The 8,922-nt window shown below is 38.8% G+C and overlaps 1 pseudogene; it reads right to left on the bottom strand.

The window, feature by feature from the left end:
- Positions 1–1,343: 1,343 nt before the first annotated feature.
- On the bottom strand, positions 1,344–2,593 carry LOC101424965 (eIF5-mimic protein 2 pseudogene; annotated as a pseudogene).
- Positions 2,594–8,922: the final 6,329 nt, after the last annotated feature.

The following is an 8,922-nucleotide window of genomic DNA, read 5'->3' as shown; positions in this document are numbered from 1 at the left end:
ACATTTAAACATTCAATAAATTCACCTGTTACTTTTCTTGTTTGAAGAGAACAATTAGTAATTGTTCAGCGCTAATTTATGATGCAGGGAACTGATCAACACTTAAAATGACTTGTAGCAGATTTAAAATAGATATTTAAAACTCGGCTGTAATTGTGCTCTCTCTCTCCAGTTCTAATTTTCTTGACTTTGGTGCCCTTGTAGTTGTGACTGCTCCCACTACCATTTTTTTCTTTTTCCAGGCATTCCTGCCAGATTTACATTTCTGCCCTCCAGTTCTAGGTTCACTCTGCAAACTATTAATTCTTAACAATCATCTTCTAATGAAGCCAGTCCAGTATGACCAAGTGGGAATTATCATCACTGCACTTTATTCTTCATAGCAAATACTTCATGTCAATAAGGAATGTGAATTGTATTTAGTTCCACTTAAAAAAGTTTTTACTGGGTTTAGTACTTTAGTCATTTCCTTTACTTGTATTCCTTTTTGAATACTTTCTTATCAATCCTATTAATTCTATTATGAGCATAAATGCTTTGAATGACAGGACATTTCCTTAAGTTGTACTTGAGAATAGTTATCTAAAGAGAATACCCATTTGTTTTGAATGGAATTATATTATCTGAATGCAGAAGTTTCTCAATGGGAAAAAGCTCTACTTTCTTTTTCCCATCACCTCTGCCATATATGATTTCCCAAAGACCTCACCTTCCTGCCTTCACTGAGGAATGAAAACCAGAGAGTAAATAACTGAGCTTAAGGACATCTGGGGTCAAAAAAGCAGAAAATATGTTAACATGCAGCAATGGTCTGAATACATAAGATTCATGTTAATGAATTCAGTTATTGTATATGAGATTTTCTTTAATGAGTTTGATATGATTTCATTTCATATCAAATTATCACACAAATCCTTGCTTTTTAATACTCTGGATACTTTTACAGTTTATTTTGCAAACAGAACTTTTATAACAAATTGTCTTTATCCAAATCATATCTTAAAAACAGTTTATACAGAAAACCCAGGGAATAAAGTAAACTGCTCACTGTGGAAGGCTTTAAATTATATTATTACAGTAGGAAATACAGGAAGCAGAATATAACTGAAAAGACAAATGCAACATTAGATTAAAATTTATAACTCCTGCAGCTACTTCAAACATGGTTTTAGAACTAAACCCACCATTTTCAGTAACCATGGAAACAATTAAAATAAAGTTTGCCATGAAAGCCCATACTTACATCATGCTTGATATTAGGAGGTAGGAAGATGTAAGAACCATGACACATGAGACATGACATTTTATCTACAAGTCCTTTTTGCTTTGCTGAGGGTGTAGTTTCAAAATTCAGTCGCCTCTTCAGCTTCAGACTCAGATTCTTCTTCAGCACTTTTGAGCCACTCTACAAACTTTTTCATTTGCTCAGGGAAGATACTTTTCCCCTTTGCAACATGTGCATCTTTATCCCACTTCAGAATGGGCTTGTCGCTCAGAACTTCAGCTTTATAAAATAAAGTACCACTCTTTTCTGGAAGGCTTCCATGAAATGAATGTTGTCCTAACAATACTTCTGAATCTTCAGTCACAGAATCAGCTCAGACTGAACTTGAGGAGTAGAGGCAGCGAGTAGAGGGCTGTATGGCTTCAAGCGCTTCATGGCTTGCTCTGCGACAAGCTCCTCTTTTTTGTTCCATTCCACAGTGCTCATTACACTTGACAAGACTATTTCAATAACAACTGGTTCTGGGATGTTGGTTTGTTTCATCCCCTTCTTGACATAGAAAATGTTATCCTTAAATGGATCATCACATGACATTTGTTCTTGAAGTTCTTTGTGGAGCTCCTTACAAGCTCTTATGGTTTGCTGATTCCAAACACACTCAGAAAGCTCTTTCAAGCCTGCCTCAGTAAAATACTTTATGAAGTGTTCGATGCTTTGCTCATTGGCAGGAAAAAAGTTCCATCGGTCTGTTGTCCATGCTGACTTTCCAAAGACTTGCAGTGAGTATATTGATATCTTCTTCATTTATCCATGATTTAAAGAATTTTACAGCAAAACTGCTGAAACCCCTTCTTTACCCAAATTCTCATTTTAAAGGCTATTAAGAATGGATGCATTACGTGTCCCATTAGCCAGAAGAACACCAGTAAACATAGCCAGCTTGTTCCATTCTGACTCTGAAAAACCCTTTAAGAACAACAGCAGCTTTTTAACTTCATCTTCAAACTCTTTCTCCAGGTGTTTGTAAGTGCTTGAGTAACTTGTTAAAAAAAAAACTGAGCAAATGCTTGCATGGTCTCTAGCTAGATCTTCTTGTGCTGCAAACACATGGACATCTGTGCACATTGTGCCATCTGCCAGTGTACCACCTGGGGCCGGCATTCCACCGGCCACCAGAATGTCAAGAGTATTTCTGCATATCAGCAGTATTTGAGGAGCATCAAGAAACCTTGCTACTCCTTCCAAATCAGTACCAGTTTCAGGTAAGCCTTGAATAATACAGTCCTGAAACTGAGTAGGGTCAAACATCTCTTTTCCATCTCTTTTCCTAGTTTTAAAATGCAGGCCTGATAGGGTTGGCTTTTTTTTTTTTTTTTAAGATTTATTTATTTCTTCCCCCTCCCTTCATGGTCTGCTCTCTGTCCATTCGCTGGGTGTTCTTCTGTGTCTGCTTATATTCTCATTAGGTGGCTCCGGGGACTGGTCCTGGGACCTTCTGGAGTGGGAGAGAGGTGATTACTCTCTTGCACCACCTCAGTTTCCTGCTCTGCTAGGTCTTCTTATTTTCTCTCCTCTGTGTCTCTTGTTGTGTCATCTTGCTGCACCAGCTCTAGAGCGTCAGCCAGCACTCCTGCTCGGGGTGGTATTCCTGCATGGGCAGCACACCCACGCAGGGCGGCACTCCTGTGCAGGACAGCACACCCACGTGGGGTGGCATTCCCATGTGGGCCAGCACTCTGCGTCGTCCAACTTGCTACGGGGGCCAGCTTGTCCTCACCAGGAGGCCCTGGGCATCAAACACTGGACCTCCTATATGGTGGACAGGAGCCCAACTGGTTGAGCCACATCTGTTTCCCTATAGGGTTGGCTTTTGATACTTTTGATTATTCATAAAAGACACCTGAACTTAAGGTGAAGCAGAAAAAGCCAGAAATCCCCAATGTGGTGGCAGCTGCAGTGGTGTCTCCTCTCTCTTCCAGATTTTTCATTTAGTGTTCAACCATTGACACTCTTTTAGCCTCACTTTATTCTCCATACTCATAATTTCTAAGTTTTATTTCTACTTCATTTTGCTGGACTTTAGGCTCCTTTAACACACTGTCTAATATTACAAATAAACATACTTAAGTCAGGGCTCATTCTCTATTCTTCCTGCTCATTTCCTATGTCCTCTGTCCCCTGAATGACATCACTGCCTATTCATTTACCAAATGAGAAACAGATGTGTCAACTCTTATTCCTCCTTTCCCCCAATGTCTCCCACCAACCAAATAGGTCTTTCTGACTTATCCTTTAAAATGTTTTTCTTAATTACCTTCCCCATTATCTTGGTTTAGATCATCATGATCTCTTATTTCACCTCTCATGTTTTCCCCTGACTCCATTCTTAACAGGGAGACACTGTATCCATAATATTAGTTTGACACTTTAATCAGATTTTTAAAATTACTTTGCCGAAAATCTTTTTGTGGATCACCATGGCACATAAAATAAGGTCCAAATTATTTAGCATGGTATGTAAAACCTTTCCTGGATTTGCCTATGCCACCAGCTTTAGCACTTTTGTTTCTCCAACCTTCATAGTCTGTGCTCCAGCATAATTAATTGCTTCAATTTCAGGCTAAAGTCACATTTTTTTGATGAATGGTCCATTTAACATATAATCATTTTATCTTGTAATCTCCTTTTTCCTACCTCTTTGCTTAACTAATTCTACTCATACGTGAGGTCATAAATTACACATCACCATTTTTGAAGCCTTCCATAACCATCCAAGACTGAATTAAGTTGCCTTCCTATGCAATTTTATTGAATTCTGTGCTAACAAGTAAATATTTAGACAAATAAGTGGTCACTTTCATTATGGCATGATCATATCACCAAGTGTCTCTGTCCATTTCTGGTATGTTAAAGGTGCTTAGCATATATCTGTGAAATGCATAAATAAATGAATCATTTTTCCAATTTTGCATCAGAGGGTATCTTTTAAATAAAATCATCTAGCTTTTTTCTGGTTTCAATTCATTTTCCACATTTCTCTCAGTATGTTCCACCCAGAGTAGTGCTTGGCGAATTACAAATTTTCAAAGATGATATGAGCTTGATAAAAAACAAATGAGCTCTGATAATTATTGGTATTTAAATATAAATTCCCTTGTTTTCTAGGCTATTTTCATAATAATATATGGTTTTAGAGAGTAGTTGAGTCATATTTTATGAGAGCATTATTAAAATTTTGAGAGTGTGCAGCAATATTCCTGAAACTCTGGCATTCTGTTTCAATTATTTTTATTTTCAACCCAGATAGTACTCTCCCCCAAAACATGTCTTAGCACTTGTTTGAGTTTGCCAAAAGCTGCTGGGAGCAATGTACCAGAAATGTGTTGGCTTTTGGTGGTGGTTGTTTTTTAGGAGGCACCTGGGTTTGAACACAGGTACTCAAAACACTGAGCGAGACACCCTCCCCCTTGTGTTGACTTTTATAGTGGGAATTTATTAAGCTGAAAGTTCACATTTCTGAGGCCATGAAAGTGTCCAAATGAAGGCATCATCAGACATGCTGTCGCACCAAGTTGCAGCTGTGGGTGATCGGGTACATGGCGAGCAGAAGGGTGCCTCTGCCAGTCTCTCTTCTCCTCCAGGCTCACTTACTCCCTGAGCTCAGCTGTGGGCAATCAGGTTTATGGTTCAACTCTCCCCTCTCACCCAGGTCTCATCTCTTTCGGCCTCTCAGGAACTTCTTTGTGTTCCTCTAGCATCCACTGTTCTAGCCTCTGGCCTCTGGGATCTCTTTCTCAGTCTCTCTGAGTTTCTCTGTCTCTGTCACTTTTTTCTGCATGTTTCTCCTATTTATATAGGACTGCAGTAATAGGATTAAGACCTACCTTGGGTCATGCCCTGCTAAAGTATCAAATCAAAAGAAAGGTCCCTTAATGGAATCTAATCAAAAGGTCCCATCTACAATAGGTTTACACACACGGGAATGGATTAGCTCTCAAGATAGGATCTTTCTGGGATCCACAAAATGCTTCCAACTGCACAGCACTCGAGATTCAGTCCATCTTGGGAAACTACCACCCTCAGCATGCAGCACCCACACCTGCTTTAGAAAGGGAAGAGAAAGAATAGGTGACCAGCTCTGGGGTCTTACAGCCAGTGTTCTGGAAGTATACATACATCACTCCCATCCACATCCTTGTGGCCAAAACTCAGTCACATGGTGCTCACTTAATTATACAGTAAGCAAAGAAATATGTAACCTTCCTCTGTGTCTCAGGAGGGCATAAAGGATTGGAGCAGTTAGCCACCCACTGCAGCAGTCACTTAACAGCCATGTTTGATCAGCAGATCTAAATCTAACAACTCTGACAACTGAGACATCTCAGTTTTATTCTTTTTGTTGCCCTCATTCACACTCATATTTGAAAAGCAATATGAAGAGCAGTATTTTGGTATTAGTTGCTACACTCAAATAGACTCAAATCCAAATATACACTTTGCTACATTTCCTTAACTTTAATTTCTGTTTTCTAATTGATGGAATAGGTTTTTTTTGCATAAAATGTTTTAGTACTTGCTGAAAAGAAATCTCAGGACAGCATTCAACTAATAATCCCAGGAACATTTAGAGTGTGCTTTTTGCCTCTGGAGTGGTTTTGTCAGTCTTATTTCTATTTCTCCTAACATTTCAGGATGGACAAAACAAAGAGAACCAAGCCTCTTGTGGGCACCTTGAAAACACATTACTTTGACAAAAAAGAATATTCATTACAAAACTAGGATGTCTGTGCTTGAAAAGAAAGTAACTGACTTTAACATCTCATAAAGAACTCTAATATTTAGGGAATATCAGCGATATCTACAAGGAAGTGTTTTACAAACCTAAGTAAAGCTCCAAAGAAAAGATGCGTTTACTTACCTAAAGGCAGTTTAGAAAAACAAAAAATACACCCATAAGATAAATGCCATAAGGTGTGTCAACAATAGATTACAGACATTGAGAGAAGCAGCTATAAATATAGAATGATGATTTGAGCCACACAGTTAACAGAGAAACAACAACTAATGCTAAATAATTGTAAAGCTCTTTGGATATATGCACAATAAGAACTACAAAGCCTGAGGCTAGTTTGCAATTTTTTGAGTGTTTAGTTTAGAAAGTACTCTTTTATGTTTTTCTTTCATTTCCCTATTTTTTTACATTTGGAAAGAACTCATTGTGAAATACTTGATAAATAACTTCGAATTAAGGCTAAATTGCCCTATGAGAGTGATAAAGTTTCCCTCAGAACCAGTCTTGAAGCAAGTTGAACACCAGTGATTAGGAAAATAAACATAGAAAATAATTCCAAAATCTGCTTTCACACCTAACTCTCCTTTTGGGTTTCTGTGTCCTGTTGGCTACAGAGAATGTATAAAAAAAACATAGCTCTTGGGACAAGTGTCCTCCAAGTATGGTGTAGAAGAAGGGGCAGAGCCATCACTTGCAACAGAAATTTCTTAAACAGCCCAAGTGCTAACACAGACTCATTTGAAAGAGTAATCGTTTTGTCTTTGGGATGAGGGATTCAATGACCTTCCTGCCTCTTCAAACTATTCTCCCTTCTGCCTCCAATTGAGCAGAAAATAATTTTTAAAGATGATAAAAATCAAGGTTCATAAAACCCTTCAACAGCTTCAGATAAAGTCTAATATACTTGATTGATCTACAAGAGCTTTATGGACTGGTCCCTGTTTTACCTCACTTTCTTGCCATCTTTCTAAAAATCTATTGAGTTTTTTTATTATTATCTCATGCTTCCTTCCACACTGTTCTTATATATGCTCTGGTAGGTTAAGTGTCCCTAAAATTATTTTTTACTTCCCTACCTACAATCACTTGCATGCATTTTCTCTCTCCGTCAACTTGACGTGCATTTCTACAAACTTGATACTTACCTTTAATTCTATTTAGTCAGAATTTTGTAATTATTTGTTCATGTATGTCTCCCTTGTAGACTGTGTACTCCATCAACCTAGCCCAATGGCAGGAGATAGTAGGAACTCAACAGATGTTGTTGATTGACTAATCAATTTATTTATTTTAGAACTCTCAATGTCCCCAATAATATTGGGCACACAGCCGGTGTTCAGTATGAGCTGGTCTAACTCAACTGACCTAATCTCTATAGTGCATCAAAGCTGAAAGAACATGAATTGGAGACTGGCTACAAAAATTAAAGACCCGATGTTATTGTTTTATCTGTAGTATTTGCCTCAAAGCCTTTGAAAAATGGAGTGGGAATAAGTAAAAACAGAAAGAAAACACAGAACTTTCAATTAGAAATTCATGCTTTCAGGTATACCCTATTCATTCAATAGCAATGAGGAGTAAAATACTTTTAAAATAAACATTAAAAAATATACCCTTGCTCAAAAACTCAATAAACTTCTCTTGAGGGAGTTGGAAAAGCTCTCACAAGCAAAGATAACACTTAGCTAGATTGTGAAGTAATCCGGTGTATTATTTCCTAGGGCTGCCATGACAAAGTACCCCAAACCAGGTGACTAAAAACAACCATGTGTTCTCTCCCAATTCTGGAGCCTAGAAGTCTGAAATCAAGGTGTCAGGAGGGCCGGCTCCCTTTGAGGTTCTAGGGAAGAATCTGTTCCATGCTCTGTCTAGTTTCTAATGGATGCCAGCAATCCTTGGCTTACTTGGCTTGTAGCTGCATCAGCCAACCTCTGCCTCAGTCGTCACATGAACTTCCCTGTATGTCTCTATGTCTCTTCCTTGTAAAGACACCTGTCACTGGATTTAGGGGTTACCCCAATCCAGTGTGACCCCCATCTTGACTACATGTGCAAAGACCTTATTTCCAAATAAGGTCACATTCATAGGTTCCAGGTGGACATGAATTTCGGATGGACACAATTCAACCCAGTCCAAGCTGTAAAGTGGGCAGAAAAGCATCCCAAGCATAGGAGAAGGTGGGTCATCCGGCCCGGGGTACTCAGCTGTAGACACTTGCAGAGGAACCGCACTCCCAGCATGCCCTCTGCCATAGTCATTTCACCTGTTCCATGCTCTCTGCAGGGGTCCAGCCTGGAAGTCCCTGTGAGTGGTCACTACCTCCTGAATCTTCACGCCTCTCTGATCTTGACTAGCTCCCTTTTCTCTGATCTTCTAACAGGCGGCTTTGTCAGGGCTAACACATTCATTTCCCATACCACGGGAACCAAGGAGAAAGTGACTAAGTGAAAAAAGCCCTAACCAAGACGCGCGCGGGCGCGCACAGTCTTGAATGCCAGAGTTAAGTTGAAGCAGGACTATTCTTCTGCTTTATTACTGCTAATGCTGAAAATATACAGATATTTGCTTTTTAGCTTTTTAGTGCCATGCGTGGGAAGGATGAATCTTAGGGTGGTGTTTAATTCTAACTGCTGCTTTGTTAAATGAATGTCAGAAGACTTGCTTAATTTAAAAGGTTCTTGTCTTTTTCATTCTCTCAAAGATCAGAAGGTTAGCAGCCCTAAAGGACGGTGTTCTTTGTTTAGTATAATGAAATACAAGCTTTGTTCTCTGTGATAATAGTTGGGGCTATTCTTAAATTTGACTGGCTGAAGGGGCATACAATTCAATTACTGTTCGTTCAAGTTTGAGCAATACAAGTTTGTTCTTTTATAAAATTTAACAAATGAAAAGGAAGTAGCGTGCC

This window comes from Dasypus novemcinctus, chromosome 16, assembly GCF_030445035.2.
Source record: "Dasypus novemcinctus isolate mDasNov1 chromosome 16, mDasNov1.1.hap2, whole genome shotgun sequence".
In the NCBI taxonomy this organism is placed as follows: Eukaryota; Metazoa; Chordata; class Mammalia; order Cingulata; family Dasypodidae; genus Dasypus; species Dasypus novemcinctus.
Note: the sequence above shows the minus strand (reverse complement) of the source record. Positions and strands in the feature narration are given on the sequence as shown.